This window comes from Hemitrygon akajei, chromosome 22 (assembly GCF_048418815.1).
Source record: "Hemitrygon akajei chromosome 22, sHemAka1.3, whole genome shotgun sequence".
Lineage (NCBI taxonomy): Eukaryota > Metazoa > Chordata > Chondrichthyes > Myliobatiformes > Dasyatidae > Hemitrygon > Hemitrygon akajei.
In genome coordinates this window covers 18,221,915-18,232,916 of record NC_133145.1, presented here as the reverse complement: position 1 = coordinate 18,232,916, position 11,002 = coordinate 18,221,915, and positions in this window count along the sequence as shown.

The following is an 11,002-nucleotide window of genomic DNA, read 5'->3' as shown; positions in this document are numbered from 1 at the left end:
CCTTCCAGGGGTCGCTGAAATCTGCATCAGCCAGGAGCAGACGTATGTCCTTGGGCAGTTGCTCTAGGAACGCTTGCTCAAACATAAGGCAGGACTTGTGTCCGTCAGCCAGGGCCAGCATCTCGTTCATCAATGCTGACAGCAGTCTGTCTCCCAAACCATCCAGGTAAAGCAGGCGGGCACCCCGCTCACGCCGTGAGAGGCCAAAGGTCCCAATGAGCAGCGCTTTGAATGCTTCATATTTGCCTTCTTCTGGGGGTGACTGTATGAAATCCGCAACCTGGGCGGCCGTCTCCCGGTCAAGGGCGCTCCCCACGCGATAGTAACGCGTGGAATCAGAAGATATCTGCCGAATCTGGAACTGGGCTTCTGCTTGGCTAAACCACACGCGTGGTCGCAGTCCAGAAAGTTGGCAGTTTTAACGAAACTGCGTGAACAGATGAAGAGTTGGTCATCTTTGGTCCAAATCCTGTTTGGACCGTTGGGGTCACCAATGTAGCAATGTACTACATACAGAGCTAGAGACAACAACACGCTTGTTTCAAGTAAGTCGTTTCGAGACTAGTTTATTCAAACTTCGTGGCGCTGGCATTTAATCCCTAGTGCCCGCCCTCTCTGGGTGGAAATGACATCAGAGGTGCATTACCAAAGTCTCTCCCTGCGCGCTGGCTATTTGTGAGCCGGTTCGCCTGCACAGAAAGTGGGTCGCCACAGTCTACCCTTCTAGCAATCTTGGATACATCACCCTTTATCGCCTTTGCTAATACCTCAGGGTCTGGCAATGCCAGAAAGTCATCAATATTCATTGCTGCTGAATACCACCCACAGACCAATGAAACAAAAGAATCGGGTATTTCCCTTTTCCAAATCAGATTGATAATTAAACAAGCACTTAAGCTCAAAATCGGGAAAAAAACCCAGATGAGCCCCCAATTTCTGTCACGTGGTCGGCAACAATGAATATAGAATTGAGTCAGGTTTTATAAACAAACAAACATTCATTAAACTCTGCTCAACAAAAGTGAAAAGTAAATGAACGACTAACATAATCGAAAGTTATGTTATATGGCAATTTAATAAACAGCCAAACTCTGGAATAGTTCTTAAAGTGGTATATTCGAACACAGTCTTAAAGTGGTAAATTTGTAAGTCCAAGTGATTTATACAGTCAGTAAGAAGAGACTTCCCTGAAAATTGATTTCTTCGAAGATGTGACATTACTGCTGCTCCCAGCTGAGAGATGCCTTGTCCAATGGATTCATGATGAAGGAAATAAAACGGCTTAAAGGAACTGACCTTTTTGCTGGAGGGTGAGCACTGCACAAACCTTCCTGATCTTGCAGGGGTTATCTCAGATACAGGCCACTATTCCTGAACGAAGATTCAATAAGGTTGATCCTTTATAAAACTACCGAACGACAACAACTTTACTCAATCCTTTGGGTTCCCATACTTTGGTGAGGTCTTCATTCTCCAATACTAGACTATAAAGGTAAAACAAAGGTACAACAAACAAAACTGGCAGCGATTGGTGAAACTGCGGGCAATAACCTTTGCACCTTAAAATAGAAAGTAAAACTCCACTTTAAAATGAAACTGCATCATGAGACGAATGCACAACAAAACTAACTAACGAACTAACTGCGTGACAACAGGAGATTTCCCTTATATACCTGTTGGAACATTACATCATGTGACCTCACAGTGGCGAAAATTTGCATCCTGTGACCTCACACTGGCAGGAAAATTACATCACCCCTCCATCACAAGACAATTACATCATGCTCACAAGATAATCAATTACATTACGGTCATAAGACAGTCACAAGATACCCATGGTGTATATAACATTACAGATGGGTGACTAATACAGACCAAGATATCAGGCTACCTGAAGTTGTAGAATTCAGTCTGTCCAGAAGAACATGCCCATATGAAAGATGAGGTGCTGTTCCTAAGGTTGTGTTGTGCCTCGTTATAATGGTATGGGAGGCCAGTAGGTCAGTGGAAGTGGGATAGATAATTAAAATGGGGAAAGGGTAGCTCTGGACTGAACACAGGTACTCTTAAATTAAATGCCCAATCAGCATTTAGTTCCTCCAATAAATGCTGAATACAGTACATTAGATAGGAAGAAATGTGAGAGAGAATTGTGGTTGACTTGTAATAGCCATTTGGACCACTAGATGGTGGGAAGGGAAGAGGTGAAAGGTCAAGTACTGCATTGCCTGTGATTACAGTGGGAGGTGCTGCCTCAAAGAAGGAAATGGAAGAGTGGACTCGGGAACCACAATGAGAAATGTTCCTGTGAGATGCTGAAAGGGGAGAAAAGGGGAAGATGTGCCTGGTTGTAGAATCTCTTTGAAGATGCCAGGAATTATGGAGCAGGATATGTTGAATGCATAACTAGTGACATGAAAGGTGAGGGCCAGGGGAACTCTATACTTGTCCTGTCCTGGAGAAGATGGGGTAAGAGCAGAGATGTGGTAAATGGAAGAGAAGCAGTCAAGGGATATGCTAACAATGGTAGAGGGGAGCCATGGTTTAGAAAGAAACATTTCAGAGGCAATGTTTCTTCCCCAAGGAAGAATGGCGAGAAGGAAAGAGTAGTTGAGGTAGCTTGAAGTCTTGTAATGGACTGTGACTACTTGTTCACCAGTACATAAAAAGCTGCCAGTCCTGCAGAATGTCCTTTCTAATACATGAACAAAATATTGTGAACACTAGAAATCTGGAGTTTAAAAAATACTGGAAATGTTCAGCAGGTGAGGGGATATTTAGAGAGAAATATTTAATGTTGATTATCTTTTACCAGGACTCACTAACGTTTTAGTGCCTTGTTTGGTATACTGTAAGAAGCCGACAAATTTAACAATGACAGGTGCTTTTTTTTTTAGAATTGATCAGACAGGTGATATTTGCTCCCATGTGACAGATTGGCTCTTGCTAATTCACTTTTGTCCACTTATCCCAATGAAAGTGTGTATCCTGAACCACCTTCCTCCCAGATACTCCAACAAAAAATATGGATAAACTGTAAATGCAGGAAATTCCGCAGATGCTGGAAATCTTGAGCAACACACTCAAAGTGCCAGAGGAACTCTGCATTTCCGTCAGGAGGGGAATAAACAGTCGATGTTTCAGTCCGAGACCCTCTGTCAGGACCAGAAAAGGAGGACGAAGCCAGAATAAGAAGGGGGGGGGGGAGGGGAAGGAATACAATGGGTGATGGGTGAGACCAGATGAGGGGGAAGGTGTCTGGATGGGGAAGAGGGTATGAAGTCAGAAGCTGGGAGGTGATAAGTAGAAGAGGTAAAAGGCTGAAGAAGGAGGAATCTGATAGAAGGTGATATTGATCCATGGGAAAAAGGGAAGGGAGGTTGATATTAGAGGTGGGGGGGGGGGTATGATGCACCATCAATAACTCTCGGAGACGGGAGGTGAACAATAGGCTTTTATTAGCAGCAAAAGAGACCACGACATCTCGGAGACTGAGGGAGGAGCAGTGCCTCCAATCGCCTTTATACAGGGGTCAGTGGGAGGAGCCACAGGAGCAATCAGCAGAGGGGCGTGTCCAGACAGGTATACATAGTTTACCACATTCACCCCCCCCCCCCTTTGTTTTAAAAGAGAGTCCCCACGGGGTGAAGTTTCTAACAAGTATATTTACAGGTTAGGTATATCAGGCGGTCGAGTCTGTCGCTGCGAGCTACGTAGCACCGGTGGTGATTGCACCGGTGACGGTGGTTGTGCTGGCTCCGGCCTGACCTGAGGTGCCAGCCCGTTAGGCATCAGTAATCCCTCATGCCCGGTATGGGAGTGTCGTGAGGAGTCTGTGTAGGGCTTGGTGTGCGCGGTGTCTCGTGGGTATATACATCGATGAGTACGGGGTTCATAGTCACCGTGGAGTGTTCGGGGTAGTGGTCTGGTGCTCCTGCAGGTACCAGGTCACGGACGGAGACCGTGTCCTCCCGCCCATCAGGTAAGACCACGTAGGCATACTGGGGGTTCGCATGAAGTAGGTGAACCCTCTCGACCATCGAGGAGTATTTATTGCTCCTCGCATGTTTCCGGAGCAGCACTGACCCTGGGGACGTCAGCCAAGCCGGTAGGGTGGTCCCAGTGGCAGACTTCCTGCGAAAAGAAAAGAGTCACTCATGAGGGGTGGCATTGGTGGATGTGCATAACAGGGAGCAGATGGAGTGGAGTGCCTCGGAGAGGACCTCCTGCCAGCGAGAGACCGGCAATCCCTTTGACCTAAGGGCTAAGAGTGTGGCCTTCCACACTGTGGCATTCTCCCTCTCCACCTGTCCATTCCCCCGGGGATTATAGCTCATGGTCCTACTAGTAGCAATACCCCTAGCCAGCAGGTACTGGCACAGCTCGTCACTCATAAACGAGGACCCTCTATCACTGTGGATATAGCAGGGATATCCGAACAGAGTGAAGATCTGGTGCAGGGCTTTTATGACGGACGTGGCAGTGGTATCGGGGCAGGGGATGGCAAAGGGGAACAGTGAGTACTCGTCGATTATGTTGAGAAAGCAGACATTACGGTCGGTGGAGGGAAGGGGGCCCTTAAAGTCGACACTCAGTCACTCAAAGGGGCGGGTGGCCTTGATAAGTTGTGCCTTTTCAGGATGGTAGAAGTGCGGTTTGCACTCTGTGCAGACTTGACAGTCCCTGGTTAATGTCCTGATTTCCTCAAGGGAGTAAGGCAGGTTCCGGGCTTTCACGAAATGGTTAAGTCGGGTGACCCCCGGGTGGCAAAGATCTGCATGGAGGGTGTATAGCCGGTCGAGCTGCGTGCTGGCACACGCTGCTCGTGATAGGGCATCGGGGGCTCATTGAGTCTTCCAGGCCAGTACAGGATGTCATAGTTGTAGGTGGAGAGTTCTATTCTCCACCTCAAAATTTTATCATTTTTGATTTTGCCCTGCTGTTAGTTGCTAAACATGAACGCAACTGAGCGCTGGTCGTTCAGCAAGGTGGACCTTTTACCAGCGAGATAGTGCCTCCAGTGCCTAATAGCTTCCACTATGGCCTAGGCTTCTTTCTCCACCACAGAGTGCCGAATTTTAGGGCCTTGAAGGGTACAAGAGAACTACCGGCCTTCCTGCCTGATTGAGGGTAGCAGCCAGCGTGAAGTCGGAGGCGTCACTCTCTACTTGGAAGGGAATGGTCTCGTCCACCGCATGCATCTTTGCTTTGGCAATGTCCCCTTTAATGCGGCTGAAGGCTGCGCGGGCCTCGGCTGAGAGGGGAAATGCGGTGGACTTGACCAGGGGGCGGGCCTTGTCTGTGTAATGGGGGACCCATTGGGCGTAATAGGAAAAGAAGCCCAGGCACCGTTTGAGGGCTCTGAGGGTGGTGGGAAGAGGGAGTTCCAACAGGGGGCGCATACGGTCGGGGTCAGGGCCAATCACCCCGTTCTCCACGACATACCCAAGGATAGCAAGTCGGGTGGTTCCGAACACACACTTGTCCCTGTTATAGGTGAGGTTAAGAGCTTTGGCCGCTTGGAAAAATCATTGGAGATTGGTGTTGTGATCCTGCCAGTCGTGACCTCAGATGGTGATGTTATCCAGATATGGGAACGTGGCCTTCAGTTGGCACTGGTCCACCATCTGGTCCATTTCCCTCTGGAAGACAGAGACACCATTTGTGACACCGAAGGGGACGCGCAGGAAGTGATAGAGCCTGCCGCCTGCCTCAAAGGTGGTGTAGGGGTGGTCCTCCGGGCGGATGGGGAGCTGATGGTAAGTGGATTTCAGGTCTATGGTCGAGTACACCTTGTACTGAGCTATCTGATTGACCATATCCGCGATGCGGGGCAGGGAGTACATGTCAAGCTGCGTGAACCCATTGATGGTCTGGCTATAGTCCACGATCATCCTATTTTTCTGCCCGGTCCGATCAACAATCACCTGGGCCCTCCAAGGACTTGTGCTTGGCTCAATGATCCCCTCCCTGAGCAGCCGCTGCACCTCCGACTGAATGAAGGCCCTGTCCCCCGCGCTGTACCTCCTGCTTTTAGTTGCCACAGGTTTACAGTCGGGGGTCAGGTTGGCAAACAGCGGTGGGGGAGGGATCTTGAGGGTGGAGAGGCTGCAAGTGGTGTCAGTAGCGCAGCTGTTGGCATGGTGCTGGGTGGGATGTGAGGGTCGGTGTGTGTGTGTGGTCAGTCGCGGGGTATATGACGAAGTCCCACAAAACTGAGGATTTCTGACAGTGATTGGTGGGAGGGGCCCGTCATACTATGTCACACTTTTCAGGTGGCTCTGGAAGTCGAGCCCCAATAGCACAGGGGCACACAGTTGAGTCCCGATATTCTGTGCCCTGCACCACCAATGTCGCTACACAACCCCCCCCACGGATGTCTGTGGAATGTGATCCAGAAGCCATGGTGACCTTCTGGCTTACCGGCTGTGTCACGAGTCTGCAACGTTGCACCGTGTCTGGGTGAATAAAACTCTCAGTGCTGCCCATGTCAAACAGGCAGCTAGTCCTGCGCCCCTCCAACAGGATGTCCATCATTGACCTTGTGAGCTGGTGTGGAGCTCTTTGGTCGAGGGTCACGGAGACCAGAGTTGAATCGCCGTCTTGGTGCCCGGTAAGCACCTGTGGGTCGGAGGCGGGGCAAGGTGGCGCTGACAAAGATGGCCACCCCCATGCCTCGCACGAGGCAGGCAGGCAAGATAGCGGCAACCAAGATGGCGACCCCCATGCCTCGCACGTGGCGCTGCTCGACCCCCGCTCGTGGTTTGGACTTACAGGCCTTGGCGAAGTGGCCCTTCTTTCCGCAGCTGGAGCAGATAGCTTCTTGGGCCGGGCAGCGTTTTTGGGGGTGCTTTTTGAGTTCGCAGTAGTAACACTGTGCGGAATTGCGACTAGCAGCAGCCGAGGTCGATTCGCCAGCGGGTTGCGGGGACTTCACGGACTTGCGAGTGGCAGCAGCTGAGGTCAATTCGCCGGCAGGTTGCGGGGTCTGCAGCGTCCACGGGGCCGGTGGGAGATCGCACGCCTGGACAGCGTCAACGTTGTGCAGAGCAGCCTCCAGCGTGTCGGCCAGCTTGATCGCCGAATGTAAGGTAAGATCGGCGTGTTCCAGCAGCCGCTGGCGCATGTACACTGACCTGATCCCTGTAACGAAGGCGTCTCTTACTAGCAGCTCCGCATGCTGTTCCACCGTCAGTCCCCTGCAGTTGCAGGCCCGCACAAGTGTCTGTAGGGCCCGGACAAACTCAGCGCTTGACTCTCCGGCCCACTGCCACTGTGTCGCTAAGCGATGTCTTGCGTAGACGGTGTTCACCGGCCGCTGGTATTGTCTTTTGAGGGTATCCATCGCACCCTGGTAGTCCGTTTGGTCTCTGATCATGGAGTAGACCCTTGCACTGACTCTGGAGAGGAGAACCCTGCACTTTGTGGCAGGGTCGGTCACATGAATCTCCTCCAGGTACGATTCAAAGCATGCTAGCCAGATTTCGAAAGCGTCGCCGGCTTCCTGGGATTGAGGGTCGAGATTCAATCTGTCTGTGTAAAATGCTCTCCATGTTTTAAAATTGCTGCTAATAAAATTGATGCACCTTCAATAACTCTCGGAGACGGGAGGTGAACGATAGGCTTTTATTAGCAGCAAAAGAGACCACAACATCTTGGAGACTGAGGGAGGAGCAGTGCCTCCAATTGCCTTTATACAGGGGTCTGTGGGAGGAGCCACAGGAGCAGTCAGCAGAGGGGTGTGTCCAGGCAGGTATACATAGATTACCACAGGGGATGGTGAGCAGATGAGATGAAGAGAAAAGGAAGAAGGGGAATGGAAATGGAGGAAGGGAAAAATTACTGGAGGTTAGAGAACTCTGTTCATGCTGTCAGATTCGAGGCTACCCAGTAAGAATGAGATATTGCTCCTCCAGCTGGAATGTGGCCTCATTGTGGCAGTAGAGGAGGACATAGATGAACTGGTTATCTTGTTTCTGCTTGTGCGATGCACTTGAAAATGACAGCTAATAAAGACTAGCTGGTTCTTTGAATAACTTTCGATGTACATTATCAGTAAAATTAAATATTAATAACCTTGTTATTGCTCTTGGCTGCTGATGTTGCAGTACAATTATTGAACTACACTTGCACAAGTTTGTAAGAGTCTGAATTTACACAGTCTCGTGGGAAGACCTTAAAGATTAAATGTTACATGTTATTGAGTGGTACGGTAAATTAGCAAATCATAAATACGAGATTCTGCAGACGCTGGAAATTCAGAGCAACACACACAAAATCCTGGAGGAATTCAGCAGGTCAATCAGCATCTATGGAAATTAATAAATAGTCAATGTTTCAGGCTGAGACCCTTCCATCAGGATTGGAAAGGAAGAATCAGAATCGGGTTTATTATCACCGGTATGTGATGTGAAATTTGTTAACAGCATCAGCAGTTCAATGCAATACATAATCTAGCAGAGAGTAAAAAAAATAAAATAAAATAAAACATAATAATAATTAAACAAGTAAATCAATTATGTATATTGAATAGATTATTTAAAATGTGCAAAAACAGAAATACTGTATATTAAAAAAGCCAGGTAGTGTCCAAAGCTTCAAAGTCCATTTAGGAATCGGATGGCAGAGGGGAAGAAGCTGTTCCTGAATCGCTGAGTGTGTGCCTTCAGGCTTCTGTATCTCCTACCTGATGGTAACAGTGAGAAAAGGGCATGCCCTGGGTGCTGGAGATCTTTAATAATGGACACTGCCTTTCTGAGACACCGCTCCTTGAAGATGCTGGAATATGAAGGTGGACAAGCTAGAATGAGGGACACCAGGAGGAGGTGGTAGGTCAGAGTGAGGATTTGAAGAAGAAGGAAGGGGGAGTTGATAAAAAAATATTGGAAGTTGGAGATATCGATGTTCGTGCCATCAGGTAGAACGCTACTCAGATGGAATAGGAGTTGTTGCTCCTCCAACCCGAGAGTGGTCTCCGCAAGCAACAAGAGGAGTGTCAGAATTAAACTGAGAAATTCTGCTTTTTGTAGATGGAGTGGAGGTACTCAATCTATGTCGGGTCTCCCCAATGTAGAAGAGGCCACGTGTGGAACATCAGATGCAGTAGTCGACTCGAACGGGCGTGCAGGTGTTGCCTCAGCTGGGAGGACTGTTTGGGGCCCTGAGTGGAGGTGAGGCAGCTGCTGCTGCTTGCAGGGATAAGTGCCAGGAGGGAGATTATTGCAGGGCAAGGACGAATGGACAAGGGAATCACGGAGGGAATGATCCCTGTGGAAGGTGGAGAGTGTGGGCTGGTGGACAGCAGTTAGCGTAACGTTAGCACATCACTAGCAATCCAGATTCAAATCCAGTGTTGTCTGCTGTCCGTAAGGAATTTGTACATTTTCCCCACAACCATGTGGGTTTACCCCAGTTGCTTCGGTTTTGTCCCACAATCCAAAAAAGTATGGGTTAGTAGGTTCATTGTTCACCTGAGTATAATTTGGCAGGGTTGGCTCATTGAGATGGAAAGGCATGTTACCATGCTGTATCTCTCAATAAAAAGTTCTGAATTAGTTTCAGGGCACGACTAAACATGGTGATGTAAATCAGAGGGAATCTGGGGGGGCAGGATATAGAGTCGGGCTCAGCGGGTCACCCTGCAGGGTGTGAGTGGTGATTTTGTGCATGGTCAGGCAGGAGCAGAGATAATGATTGACATGCTGCACCCCCCCCCCCCCCCACACACATATGCTAAGCTGTTTTACTACCTCATTTGCATTATCTAACATATTTTCCCATTCATTTCATTCAGGGTTCCAATTAAATTACATATATTCATTTCTTTGTTATTTATATATTTTAGTAATATTTCATTAAAACAGTAAACTTATCACGGCCCATTGAGAAATTGCTATGGTCCCCAGTTTCTTGTTTGTCTATGCGTGGTCTCTTTGAAATTCGCATGGGCCCCATTGAGATCTACATTGTAAAGAAATACAGCGGCTCGTTTCTCTACAGCAAAGTCTCTATAAGCAAAAGGTGAGTGAATTACATTATTGATTTTGATCTACTTTCAAATAATGTGTGTGCCTTTTTTGTCGTGTTAGAAACATCAATAGTGCTGATCTCACAAAACCAGTGAGATGGTGTATGTTGATTGGATCAAGTTCTCTATTATGTCATACTGGGATTTTTTTTGTTCCGTGTCTCTTGTGCTGGTTTCCACTGCATTGTTGTAGCCTCTCACTCATTAGCTTCCATCTCCTTTACCACCTCTCTAGTTAGCCTCTTAACACCACTAAAGTTTGAGATGCTATCAAATGCCACTACACGTCCAGAAGGAATTGGGAATGGGAATCATGATGGGATGTGGATAAATGCAAGATATTGTGGGAGGGAAGGGTTATATTGATTGTAGAGAAGGTTAAAAGGTCAGCACAACATCGTGGGCTGAATGGCCTGTATTGTTCTGTTCTATATTGGGAATTCACTGCATTTTAAAAACTGGTGTAATTCCCTCTAGAATCGCTCTAGAATATGTATCCCTCTAAAATTCCCTCTATGGCTGCCTGCCAGCACCCATAGATAGCAGCAGAGACATTATGAAACTGGATTGAAATCTATGAAAATTCTGGCGTGGAAACTGAAAAAAAAAGATAGCAGAAAATACAATTCATAGAATTAGGGACCCAAGAACGAAAATGATAAAAAAATAAGCTAAGTGAAATTTAAGAAGCTTTTGAAGTGTTTTACAAAACGCTATATTCCAAAGTTCCAGGGGGAAGCATAACCCAAATTGACACCTTCTTGAATTCTCTAGAGTTACCCACTTTAAGGAAGAACAAAATAGAAGGATGACTGCTGACATAACTGAAGTTGAATTAAAAGCTGCAATTAGTAGGCTTAAATTAAGCAAGTCACCAGGATCAGATGGGTATACGGCAGAGTGGTACAAAGAATTTAAAAATGATTTAATTCCTGTTTTACTCCCCACACTGAACTGGGCTCTAAAAAAGGCACA